General features: G+C 50.9%; 1 long non-coding RNA gene across 1 annotated transcript; it reads right to left on the reverse strand.

Moving 5' to 3' along the window:
* Positions 1-226: 226 nt before the first annotated feature.
* LOC142085302 (uncharacterized) lies at positions 227-2,294 on the reverse strand. Its single transcript, XR_012674605.1, has 3 exons — positions 2,092-2,294; positions 803-888; positions 227-338 (listed from the first exon to the last, which is right to left on the reverse strand). It is a non-coding gene; the product is annotated as an uncharacterized LOC142085302 (long non-coding RNA).
* Positions 2,295-13,921: the final 11,627 nt, after the last annotated feature.

Consider the following 13,921-nt stretch of genomic DNA (forward strand, 5'->3'; position numbering starts at 1 on the left):
CCTTTTACTGTTATTGTGCTTCTGTGGCAGATGTTACCTTGAAAGCACTGTCCCAGCCACGTGACCTGCACCTATTTCTCTTCTCCCTCTGCTTCGTGCTCTGGCTGTTTGATGCATTTTTTGACCTCGGAGGCCCTTGTACCCTGGCTCCCTCCTGCTCTTAAACCCTGCTCCTGCAAGAGAAGGGGCAATCAGTCAGTGTCTCCTCCACGGCATCTCACCTGCATCTCTCTGACATGCACATCTGGCGGGAACTGTCACCATCAGCCCCAGCTGTGCGTGAAGTCTTCTCCTGGCACAGGCGCAGCTCTGGGTGTGCTCGGTGTGGAACACGGCTCCTGAAGGAGAAGAGCAAAACTCCAAGTTGCTCCTGGGCAACGTCCTGCTGGGAGAGCTGATTTGAAGGCAGGTGTGCCGCAGGTCCTGAGGCTGGTCCAGGGGTGCTCCCTGTCCCCCAGCTCGGCCACAGCTCCCACATCTGGCTCCTTCCAGCAGGATTCTGGAAAGCCCGTTCCCAGCTGTGAGCGCCAGGCCAAGGGCACGGGGCAGAAACAGCCCCCACCCCCGAGGGCCCCAGCCCCCAACTGGCCTCTGCCCCCAAACTACTGAAACTTCCAAACAGGCTCTCCCGCTAACTGAATTACCTTCAGTTTTCAGAAAAGAAACTGTATGCTTTCCCTTATACCCTCAGACTACCGCAGTAATTAGCTGTATATTATCTGTATACTGTAATTCTGTAATGACCACCAACCTGAAAACCCTCCAAAGCATGGATGAGAAGCATCACTAACTACGCACCCACCTCTTAGTCCTCTTGCAGCAAGGAGACAGTGCTCTGTGACCGAGCACTTCTGCATGGACACCTCTCTCTGACAGGAGACTGCCGGGCTGAAAACAAAACCAAAATCTTAAGTTGTCTTGGCTCCAGGGAAAGCAAAGAATTTTTGATACCGATACAAACAAGTTCAAGAGAAAGCAGGATAGTGGAAAAGGCGGAAAATGTGATGTGTCTCACCCACCTTTAATTTCAGAGGAGGTTTCAAGGGTGGTTTTTTTTTCTCATGTACAGCACAGGTGAGGAAGCACACACCTGCCTTTTAAGGAGAACTGAAAAGAGTAAGACTAACAAGTCCGTGCAATTACTCTTCTTTGCAGGACACATGACTCCTTTTTTTACATCTCAGTGGAGAGCTTTAATTTACTACCACTAAGTTCTGATAAGGAAACAGCAAAACGTTCTCTGTAAATTTTTGAAAAGAATAGTAGACTGTTCATATAAACTGTAAATGACTTGTTTCCACTGTCAAAGGTTAGAACGCTTTTGAGTATCTTTGCCATCTTCATCTTCTTTGCCAAGACTTTCTTCTGATAACGCTCTAACTACAGTACCTCAACATAACATTAAACTCTTCAAATATCCTTGCAGATTCTATGAAATCCAAAATGCCCTACATGGATGCCTACAGGTTTTGCTATTACCATCACGTTTAAGCACCAATCGATCCTACCAAACCTACAACCTGCAAAACCTGGAGACCAATTTACGCAAGACACATGACGGAATTTACAAGCGGCACAGAGGAACATACGCATCCATCTTGTTCTGTCCTTGCCAGAACTGCTGGGTGACCTGTCATCAGCCTCAGTGACTAACAGCAGGCAGGACTCTCTCATCTGGCTTAGCGCAGATGCAGCTCCTAGGAAAACGGCTATTTCAGAAGTCAGGTCTTGTGATTTTGGGAAAGCGTTTCAAGGAAATGTTTTAAATACTCTAGAATGGTAAGACTAAGCATGGTAATCTCACTCCAAGTCCTAGCTCTGCCATAGATGACATGAGCAATAACTGGCAAGTACCCGTTATTACTATTACTATTACCCGTTATTACTATTACCTATTACTATTACTACCTTTGGTAGTTTTTTTCATGAAAGATGGTAAAAATGCAAAAAACCAGGGTATAATTATCTAGCGGGTTCTCATCGTAATACCCCCCCGCATTAATAGCTGGACACCAGGTAAGGAGTGTATGTGCTCTGTTCACCTACCTACTCACTAAAACTAAGTAAATTTTAGTCCTTGGAAAGCACTACCTTTCTTTTTTCTTTTTTCTTTTTTTTCTTTTCATGAAAAGGGTGGCGCTGCTTTCTGAATTCAAGATGAGGTACATGGAGTACACAGACAGCTCACTACGTATCTGAACTCCCAAGTCAAGCTCACAAGCAGGACGGATCATGGCACTGATCGGCTGCATACAGGCCACCTGAAAAAAACCACACACACACACAAAAGAGAAAACTTCTGGGCATGGACTGGAAGTCACTGGTTCAGGACTTCTAAGGAGGCCAGAAGGTAACACAAAGCCGCAGCAGAAAAAAAGCAGTAAAGCCAAAGGCATTTCAGCCACACCAAATTCATCCCACTTCAAGCTCTCCAGCTCCTGAGTAAGATTTCAAGTGCCATGTCCACACAAACCTGAGGAACTACGTACCTTCAGCGCCACCGAGGTTCCACTCCCCAGGCCAGCCAAGAGGGGTTTGAATCGCTCCACCCCATCTGTTTCTGCTCTTCCAGCAAAAGTCTCCAGCACCTGCTCACAGCTGCAATGAGAGAGGATCAGCAGCTACCCACAAGCCAGGGCAGGAGGGCGCACGTGCAGACCAATTACAAAATGAAGAGAAGAGCCAGAGGCAGAAGAGAGACTCCACAGAGAGGCCAGTCGAAAGCTCAAGAGCAGCAAAAGGCAGAATTTCTGTCACCACGTCCACGCCTTCGCGTTGAGGCAGAGGGTACACAGAACCTTCACTGCATCGATCATCAGACAAGGGACTTTGATATCAACAGCTCTCGCCAGGAGCAGCACCCCCTCTTTTGTACCCAGCGGTGTTTGATTCCAAACTGAAAAGAAAGGAAAGCTGGAATTCATGTCCGAGACTAAGCCAGCTCTAAAGAAGAGTGAGATGGGAATGCCTCGTGATTGACAATGCTCTGAGGAATAACCATGAGAAAACACTTGTTCCAAAACCTTGTCCAAACTCCTATGTTACCCTTGTTTCGGACAGGGCACAGAGGAGTGACAAGGAAGGGAGCGATGCATCTCAAACCACACGCTGCCAGCAAGAGAAAGCCTTTCAGGGAAACTTAAGAAGCCTCAAAGGAACATGTGGACTTGGGAGGAAACAGAGACTCTCCGTTTACCCAAGGAGAGCGCGGAAGAGCACACAGAGGGACAAGGAAGCGCCCCAGCTCATTCACGGGAAAGGGAAAACAGGTGTCCACTGCACAGGAGTGTCAAATAATAAAAATTTTAGAAACCCACAGATACACAGAAAGACAAATGGGAAGAAATACTGAAGGGCATCAAGCCCTCATACGTAAGTTAAGAGGCATAATCAGAGAGGAGCAGAGAAAGCCACAAAAGAGGGCAGAGCAGCCAAAGTCCCACAGGCCTGTACAAATACACGGAAAGTGTTTTGTAAGTCCCAGGAAAGTATGTGATGGTGATGGTACCAGGAAATGTACAGTAGGAGAAAAAGCAAAACAAGCAACGGGACGGTATCAAGGATTTACTAAAGAGCAGGAAACTTCCAGCACTATTTTCCCTGCCCATTCCAGCAACTGCTCTGAGATAACTGGGCAGACACCCTGCAGCGGGAGCTGTGGCTGTGTGAGGTTGTCTCTACACACTGCACAAGGCTCTTACCTGCTTGTGCATAAAGCCTTCAGGCACTGGATGGTCTCTTGTCTGCATCATGTACTATGTGACCTGCGAGGAAGAAAATCAGCGAGCTGACAAACTTATGGAACAAGACACCTCCTCTCTTTCCTCCAGAGCTCTTAGGTAAGGCGATGATGAGGCCCTCAGCACCCACAATCACACCAAGATTCCACCTTAATGGACTTTCAAAAGACGGTACGATAGGTTGTTTATGCAGGAAACCACCAGACTGAATTCCAATACAGCCAATATTCACACTGCTATCAATCGCCCCCCCTACTCACAAGAATCCCTCAGCTCAATCCCAAACACCTCCTCCCACCATCTCCATCTCAGAAGAGATCTTTAAGCCCCCAAGCAAACCACTGCCTCATCGCATCGTGAGCAACCTGCCCTGATCCTCTTTCTTCTTCCCTCCCGCCCTGGCCATACCACCCTGAGCTGGTATTTTGTTCCCCCCTCACACAACCAGACCACATACAGACACAGTACTAATCCTGCGTTTGAAAATGTCTGCGGTCACCAGGGACCAGTCTTCCCCAGCCTCACCACTGTGTCGTGGTGAGCATCACTGAGGTAGCCGTCATCCATTCTCCTTACACCCTGGGACCAGGATGGCCACCCCGCTGGACACACTGGGAGAACAATCACGTGGAGAGGAAAGGGGTTGCCATTGGACCGTGAAAAAGCCCAGGGCTGAACCAGGTTCTCCAGGCGCTACAGTTCTTGGCCTGACCCCAGGAGTAACCAGTCCTGAGGAGCCACGGGGCAAACTGCAAATACTATCTGTTGGTCAGTTATTGCAGTATGTTCGGTATGATTATACCAGTCAAATTCAAACTCAGTAGGAAGAGGAAGAACACAGGAAGGTTAAGAACACTTGAAACACAGATGGACGCAGAGCTCCATGTCTGTGGGGCTGCGCCAGGAGAGCCAGGAAGAGCGTGGAGCAGCAACGAGCCTTGTGGCTTTCTGGACACTATGACAGACACTCAGCAATGATGCCCACGCGATCAGCTGCTCGCCCTGCAGCACCTTTTCCTCCTGGAGCCTTTTCAGGTCTCCAGCAGAGTGGCCGTCAGGACCGAAGCTCTGCACCCAGCTGTCAGGAACAGACAAAATCATCAGCACACACAAAAACCCCACGCACTTTTGCACGGCCTCCACCCTTCCTCACCTCTACTCAGCCATAGCGCAGTTCCCAAGGTCAAAGCTCCCAGTTTCTCACTGATAGCCCTGGTTTTGTCCAGCGTCCCAGCCCACACCCTTCCCCACCTCACCTGATGGGGCTGCTGCTCAACCTTGCTGCTCCAAGGGGCTCTTTACGGGAGCTGTCTGTGGGTTTACCCACGGGTACCTGAAAGAGCGAGCAGAGCCACGTCTGTCCCTCTTTTACAGGACGTCCTCTTTTGCCTTCAGCGTGGCTGTGCTGGTGTCACGCTGTACAGCACAGCACCTTCAAACCCATACTGCAAGCAAAGTATCCCTCTCTCTAGAAGACCCATTCTTCTCTTCCTACCGTTTACATTTAACGACATGAGGTATTTAAATCCCATTTGCTGCTCTTCTGCCTACAAGAGGGCTAGCACTTCATTGTGTGTTCCAAGAAATCCATCTTATATTCTGCTTCCAAGAAGCTGTCATTTGGGCCAGTTTATGGCTCCGGGTAAGAAGGCTAAAGCCAAGGAATTTCCCTAAAATCTTTACCTTGAACTAGCACAGCTACAAGTCCTGAGATGTCATAGATGCCCAAACCTCTCAACCACTTTTTTCTTTTTAAACCAGAAGCTACCTTTGAAAATAATGAAGGAAGTGTAGCAATTTCCCTGTCAAGAGAAGAAGCTGGCACTTGTCCATCTCCTGGTATTCTGGCAATAAGTTTCTGTTGAACAGGAGGGTCTTCCTCAAGTATGATGAGGGATTTTTAACAGGTATATCTTTGTATATTTATCTATCTTTGCATCCGTGTGCGTGTGTGTTTGTACCCGCTAGCAAATATAGTCTGCTAAAATCTTATGATTTATCTTAAGATCGTGAATGAACCTCCGACTGCTGCTAAACACATATAGTCCCTTAGACATAAACCATTGTCCGAGTCTGAGATTAAGATTGGATCCAGCGGGGTCTTCTCTGAACCTCGTGACTCAACGGGAGGGTCTCCCTTAATCTTTCTGTCCTTGGCCTCTCTATAAATCGTCCCAACTCAATTGTAACACGATACCCAGCTTTCGGCTGGGATAGAGGTAATTTTCTGGCTAATAGCCGGTATAGTGCTGTGTTTTGGATTTAGTATGAGAATAATGTTGATAACACGCTGATGTTTTAGTTGTTGCTAAGTAGTGTTTACACTAGCCAAGGGCTTCTCAGCTTCGCATGCTCGTTTCCTTTGTGCGCTTCATCTGTGGAGTACGTGACAGAGTGAACCTTGCCATCGAACTCTGCTAAGTCATGCTTTTATCAATTTCTATTAGGATCACTTTCTGCTGATAGCTTCGACAGCGATTCCTTGAGCGGCCTCTAAACCGCTCATTCGTGATAGGCAGGAGCAGGCCCCTGGCTTCTGCAGGTGCACGTGAGGTCACTGGTGACCCATTAGGTGGTAGGGCAGAAGCAGGCCCCTGGCTTGCGAAGGTGCTTTTGAGGTAACTGTTGTCCGAGCATGCAATTGGGAATGACAGGACTCCTGGCTCGTGCAGGTGCTTGCGATGTCACCGGTGGTGAGGATGTTTCAGACCAGGCGCAGGCCCCTGGCTTGTGCAGGGGCTTGTGATGTCTCTGGTGCAATGGTAGTTTAGAGGGCAGCAGCAGGCTGCTGGCTTTTGATGGTGCTTGTGAGGTCATAGGTGGCTGAGTGTGTGAAAGGGCAGGAGCAGGCCCCTTGCTTGTGCGGGCACTTGTGAGGTAACTCGCGGCTGAGTAGCTGTTTGGGTATGAAAGGACACCGGGCTGTGCATCTGCTTCTCACGTTCCCTTTGCCTGGGCAGCTGACTGGCTATGACGAGTTACCTGGCTCGTGCAGGCGTTTGTGAGGTCATGAGTGGCTGAGTAAGTGATAGGGCTAGAGATGCTGCATGATCCTAGTAGGTGATAGGACAGGAAGAGGACCCTGCTTTGTGTAGGTGCTTGTGATGTCACTGGTGGCTCTGTGGCTGATTGGGTAGGAGAAGTCACCTGGCTTATGCGGCTACTTGGGATGTCACTGGTGGCTACCTGTTAGGGCAGGCACAGGCCCCTGCAGGGTTCAAGTGCTGGTGATTTCACTGGCGGCTCTGTAACTGTTATGGCAGGAGCATGCACTGTTGCGAAGCAGTGGAATGCACCTCCCTCAAAAGAGAGGGGCAGCGATATGTTTTACTGAGGCAAAATAATAATAATTTGACAGAGTTCAGGAAGTTCGATGGAATTTAAGAAAGTTTATCAGTGCTTTGACAAGGTTCAGCAAGCTTGATGGCAAGGTTCACCTTACTAATTACTGCATGGAAGAAACATGCAAAGGAAAATCGAGTTAGAATGATTTACGTAGAGACTGGAGATGCAAAGAGTAAAGAGGACCGTCCTGTTGAGTCACGAGGTTCAGAGTGGACCCCCTTGCTTTCTAAACTCCTTTCAGAACCTAGGTGTGGCTAGGTCCAATCTTAGTCTCAGACTTGGACAACTGTTTATGTCTAACGGAATTATCCGTACAATGTTTATAATAATATTAAGTAGCTACATGGATTCGTAATGTTTCATGCTATTAACTCAGCATGCCATCCGTCACCTACTGAGGATCTGTCGTGGGTAAGGGATCTCTCCGCTTTGGATAAGGAAGGATCTCGTAGTCTCAGGTAAGGAATCTCAGACCCTGAGAGGCGTCCCTGCTCCAGGGGAGAGTCACCTGGCGTGCAGTCCAGCGGCACTCAGGGAGAGCTCAGACTGGGCCCACCTGATGGTGGTATTTATAGAGTGGAGTGGCTGGCTGCTGGTCAGTATTACAGACAAGACGGAGCTCTTTGCTTTAGCTCTGGTATCGTGTTCTGCACTTCGGTTATCTTGCGTTTTGGGGTTTCAAAACAAACTTTAGAAATATTTTTCGAGGCACCTTCACTCCCTTGTACATGAGCCAGGGGCTTTCCAGCTGGCCGGTTCACCGCGAGGACGTGAGGCCTGTTGCTCCTCAGTCAGCCTGAACCAAAGTACGGTAAGGAGGCAAGCGTATCGGTCACAACAATTCCCACATCTGCCCTATCAGCTCCTCCACCAGGCCTGACATCATAAACACCTGCACAAGCCAGGTTCCTGCACCTGCCCAGTCAGGAACTGTGTCCTAACTGGCATCACAAGCACCTGCACAAGCCAGGTTCTCACGCCTGCCCTATCAGCTACTGAGCCACCCGTGACATCATAAGCATGTGCAAGACCAGGATTCACTCAATGTCCTATCAGCATTCCCGCCACCAGTGACATAAAGACCTGAACAAGCCAGGTTCCTGCGCCTGTCCTATGAGCTTCTAAGCCACCAGTGACATAAACACCTGCACAAGGCCGTTTCCTGCCCCTGCTCTATCAGGAACTGTGCCACAGCTGACATAAACACCTACACAAGCTTAGTTCCTGCACATGCCCAATCAGGAACCGTGCCACAAATGACCTCGGAAGCACCTGCATGAGCCAGGTTCCAGCACCTGCCCTATCAGGTACTAAGCCAGGCGTGACATAAACAGCTGCACAAGCCACGTTGCCGCACTTGCCATATGAGATGCACAGTTCACCAGTGACATCAAACAGCAGCATAAGCCTGGTTCCCGCGCCTGCAATATCAGCTAATGTGCCAGGCGTGACATCACAAGCCCCTGCACAAGCCAGCTTCCGTTCAATGCCCTATGAGCATTCCTGCCACCAGTGACATCACAGGCACCTGCCCAGTCACGAAATGTGTCGTAACTGACATCACAAGCCCCTGCACAAGCCAGCTTCCGTTCAATGCCCTATGAGCATTTCTGCCACCAGTGACATCACAGGCACCTGCACAGGCCAGGTTCCTGCACCTGCCCAGTCAGGAACTGTGTCGTAACTGACATCACAAGCACCTGCACATGGGCACCAGCAGCCCATCTCGTCCCTCCTCCCAGAGCCACCTCTGGCCAGGAGGAGCTCAGAGAGACCTTCGAGAGACACTGACCGCTCTGCTGGCCCACCCACCTGCCCACAGGCCCCTCCAGGAAGAGCTTTAATCCCTGTTCAGCTGTTGGGATTGCCTTGGAAAAACAATACTCACTTGGTACCAACAGGCTGAAAAGCCAAAGCCAGAATTAAAAACACGTGTTGAACTTGCATATGTAATTCATGGGGTAGTTTTTCTCTCTACGTGTAGAGTCCATTGGTGGAAACTGGTAACTGGCGGGACTGGTAAGAGCGCAAGTGTTGCGCATCCAGGGAGCCCCTGGCACTCGGGCTGGCACCTTTTGGGCCATGAAGCCCTCCGAGGACCCAGGCAGCAGCGCCTGCGGAAAACGCAGACAGCTGCCTGCAGCTGCCTGCCTGCAGAGGGGCCGCCTTTCACCGGAACGAAACTGAGGGACAAGGAGCCCCCAGGGCCCGGCGGCCGCTCGCCCCATCCCCGCCAGCCCCACAGCCACAGTGCCACCGCAGACCAAAGCCAGGTACGGGGTTGTGCTTGGGAGGGGACCACGGCGCAGCCTCCCCGGCCCCTGCCCTGACGGGACACCGCCTAGTCAGGAGAAACGCCCGAGCCAGGACTGGAGGGAAACGAGAGGTGCCGGGGCAGGAGGGACTGGGGGGCAGGCAAAGGCTGGGGCAAACCGGGACCCCAGCTGGGCAGGGCAAAAATATCTGCTCCAAGCGGGGCGGGGGCAGGGGCAGAATGACATGCCCCATGGGGGGCCAGGGGCACAAAGAGATGCCCTGACCAGGACAGGGACAAACCAAATGCCCAGACAGGGCGGGGCAGAACTAGCCACCCCAATTTGGGCAGGGGCATAAAAGGCCACCTGAGCAAGGCCACAGTAAAGCCAGGTACCCTGTGCGGGGAAGGGGCAAAACGAGCCTCCGCAAGCAAAAGAGGGGAAAAACTCAGCCGTCCCGAGAGGGACATGAGGAAAGCAAGGCACCCGAGCAAGGCTGTGCCCAAACTGGATGCCTCAAGCAAAACATGAAAAGAGAAAAGCCTCTCCGAGTGGAGCAGGGGCAAAACTAACTGCCCGGAGCTGAGCAGGAGTACAACTAACTGCCCTGAACAGGACTGGGGAAGAGAAGATGCCGCGAGTGGGGCAAGGGCCAAACCGAGCAGTTCAAGCGTGGCAGGAGTTACAACCAGCTGCCTCGTTGGGGCAGGAGCAATACTCACTGCCTTCCGGGCGAGTCAAGGGGCTAAACCAGATGCTAAAAAGGCACCCCCAAACGCTTTTCAGAGCTCCAGGGTGAGAGAGCGGCTGGGTGGGGGCCTGGCAGCCAGCCAAGGTCCACCCAGCACGGTTGCTGAAGGTGCTTCTTCGGTAGCTCTAGTTCAGAGTCAGCCTGTGGTTGAATCTTGGGGGGCAGATAAAATTTATTGGAAATGAAGCTGTAAGCGATCAGGTGCTTTGCTACATGAGTCTCACGGACACAGTTCCTGTACCTGGGAAGAGTGGAAAAGAAACCCTCGGCAACCCGAATGTTCCAGCCAAAGCTGTGAACAGGCACGCTTACAGCCCGGGGCAGGTTTTTATTCATCCGGCTGGTGCGGCTCAGGGAAGAGGCGGGAGCTCTGCCAGCGGACGTACGGCCCTTCGCCGGCAGCGTGTGGGGAAGCCCAGCGGCTGCCGGCTGCCGGAGCTGCCCGGGCTGCGGCAGCTGCGTGGTCACGTGGCTCAAGGGGACACGTCCCCGTGCGGCCCCATGTCACAAAGGGGCAGTCATGCGGCACCCGCCCGGCGCTTGTGAGCTCACCTGGCCAGGCCTTGGTATCCTGACAAGCGGGTCAGCGAAAGCTAGTTGGGCTGAGCTGGCCTTCGGGATAACTCGGCTCCTTCCTTTGCTACTTGCGTGCCTACTTTTTCCAACCATTTATCGGTTACTGCCCGCTTCTCTGCAACTCCCATCCTCTTTCAAAGGTGATTATGATTTGACTTTCAAGACAGATCATAGAGTAGGTAGATACGGGATAAAAGTATCGGCTGGTCTATACCTTCCGAGCTCTAGGCTTAGCTCTTACACCTTTATAGGCTGGCCAGGGCTATGGGCAGAGTTTCTACTTGCTAATTCTTAGTTCTTTGCCATATCCTAGGACAGGGAAGTAGGGGGGTGGCAGTGTAGTCTGAGGCGTTGGGCTCAGCCTAGAATGACAAGAAGCCCACCCTGACTGATGCGGTAGGAAGGGAGACAGAAAAGGAGCACGGCAAAGGCAGCCGTTAAAGCAGCGGCTGAAAGCCAGTCACTCCTGCATACAAGGTGGGCAAGCGTGGGCTGGAGAGCCAGAGGGCTCTGCTGCTAACGCTAGCCACAGGTAAGCGGCAGCTCCTCCTCAGAGAAGGTGACATGCAACGCAGTCTTTCAAAAGGGCCTTGGTAATTGCTGTCAACTGGAGTCCTGTGACAGGGTCAGTAGGGCCATCAGCCTGCAGCTCTGCAGCAGTTACAGGTACCACTGGAACACTTTGGATAGCGGATGCTGTTGTGCAGGTTGTGCTTGGGGGGGTTTTTAATCGTTTTATTGAGCTACAATTATTTCTTTGCCATCAGGTGACGGGATTGGCGCTGATCGTCTCTTTCTGGAGCGCGTCCTGACATCCTTTGTCATCCCAAACTTTCCCCTCTGTTCCTGAGAGGAGCGATGGCTGCAATGGGGAATGACTCCCGTGAGTAACGGCTTCACCAGCAGGCTTGGACTTTGTGAATCCCTAAAGGCAACGGACGTGGCTGGTGCTCCATCCCTGAACGTGGATGTGCTGACAACCTAGAGTGAATTCTGGGGTGTTTCCTGAGAGCAGCCAGACTTACCCAGGCGTTTTCAATTCGACACAGGAAAATGCATTTTGTCACTCCTCTGCCACTATGTGCAAGACTTTGAAAGATGGCATTGCTCGTAGAAAGATCTGACATCAGTGGGGTTACTTTCTGTGCTAGGGACTTGCTTGTTTTCATCAAGTTACAATCGGGAAAAGGGAAGACTTGCCCTGATAATCCAATTCAAGACTCTAGAGGGAAAGGAAGGTAGCCCGAGGCACAGAAATCAGAGTGTGGGTTTGTTGGACTTTCAGCAAAGTAAGCAGGGGAACAGACTATTTTCCAAAACTGTTTCTTGCGATGGCAGTGTCAGGCTTCCCCCGATGTTTCTGTGTTGGAGGTTAGAGCTGGTTGTCCTGGGTGCTCCTGTACAGAACTCGACTTTTCAAATAGGCTTTCAGGCAACAATATCATCTCATCTCTTTTCAAATGTCATTTCCCTGCAGTCATTGCCGAGGGAATGGCTCCGCCACAAAGGATCCTCTGTCCCCCGGAGACGATTTGCATGGAGTGGCAGCAAAGACAGAGAGCTGGAGCAGGACTCCATAACCTGGGCAATACCTGCTTCCTCAACTCCGTCCTGCAGTGCCTGACGTACACTCCCCCTCTGGCCAACTACCTGCTCTCTCGTGCGCACGGCCAGTCGTGTGAGTACTTTTATGAACCTCTCCTTGTAAATTTGTCGGGCACTTCCCAAGGATTCCCAGAATCTCGAATTTGATTTAGGAGAAAAGCATCCCGTCTTTGTCAGCCCCCCGAGTTGGTGTTCTTTGAACTCTCAAGCTAGAAGCCTCTTGTCCTACCTAGGTGTGTTCATCTTCAGAAAGGCACCGCTTTCTAGCCCCGGGTCTCGGGCCCTTTTCCTGCACGTTAAACTCTCTTTGCTTATTGCACAGAAAACTTCTGTCAGTTAAGCATCCCTCTGAAGACAGTTTCCTATGCACTAAAATGTCCCGGGCTTGTTGGCACATTGGCACCTTGGCAGAAGAGTGGAGACTGTTCTTATAACTTCAAGATCTCCGTTAGGTTTGCCATTGCTATGGTACTTTGCTAACCTGAGAAGCTTGCTTCCCTCCCTCCCTCTTCAGGTCGTCAGCAAGGCTTCTGCATGATGTGCATAATGGAAGCGCACGTTAACGAGGTCCTGCATTCTTCAGCCAGTGCCATCCAACCTAAGGCTGTCATCCGGGTCCTCAGAAGTAAGTCACTTCAGGTGCTTTTACACGTTTCTTCCCTTCTTGTCAGAGAGAACTATTAACAACTTCTGTCTTAGGAATAGGAGAACATTTCCAGCCTGGCATGCAGGAAGATGCCCACGAGTTCTTAAGCTACACTATCAATGCCATGCAGAGAGCTCGTCCGAGTGGAAGCAGCGAGTAAGCACAAGCAAATTACCTTTGCAGTGTTCCTGAGCCCTCTGGACTCCTTGATGTTCTCCCATCAAGGAAACCCTATGCCCAGAGTTTTCACACAAAGCAAAACTCTTGGAGGAGGTAACTCTCTGCCTTACGATTTGTTTCCAGCTTGGGCATCTCTTCTCAAGAAACTACCATCGTCCATCAAATATTTGGGGGCTTTCTGAGATCCAGAGGTACTTTTTAAAAATATTACCGTCCTTAGAATCATCTCTGGCTCCTTCTCTCTTTGCGGTAAACAAACTTCTACTTTCTAGCATGCAGCAGTATGTCCAGTGCCTCTAAAGTAGTATGTGTTGGTTGTTGAAACGGGCAGAGTTAGTCTCCTTCCCAACCTGAGAAGCATTTCTCTTTGCCTTCCAGTAACGTGCTTGAGCTGCAAAGCCGTTTCCGACACCTACGAAGCATTCCTTGATATTCCTTTGGATATCAAGGTAAGATGGTTTGAAATTGTGGTGCACAATGTTTCAAGACCCCTGCAGGGGGCCTAGTTTATCTCCAGTAAGCTCCGTTGATTTAAAACTGTGGGCTGTTACCACGCAAGAGCTTGGTGCTGGATGGGGAGGGAACCGGGCTTCTGGGCTCCTTCGGTGGAAGTCCTGTAAACGGCCGCCCCGTGCTGGGTGTCAGCTGGGCAGAGAGTAAGGATGGCATCTACAGCCCTGATGACACTGCCATACCACCCTGCTTTGGACTACCTCAATGCGCCTCTGATTGCTGCTCGGATGGCTTTGATTGCTTTTGCTATTTTTGACCATGCGTACCACAGGCAACTCCGGTACCGCCCAGGGGTAGCTCTTTCTTGGGA

This window comes from Calonectris borealis, chromosome 8, assembly GCF_964195595.1.
Source record: "Calonectris borealis chromosome 8, bCalBor7.hap1.2, whole genome shotgun sequence".
NCBI classification, from domain to species: Eukaryota; Metazoa; Chordata; class Aves; order Procellariiformes; family Procellariidae; genus Calonectris; species Calonectris borealis.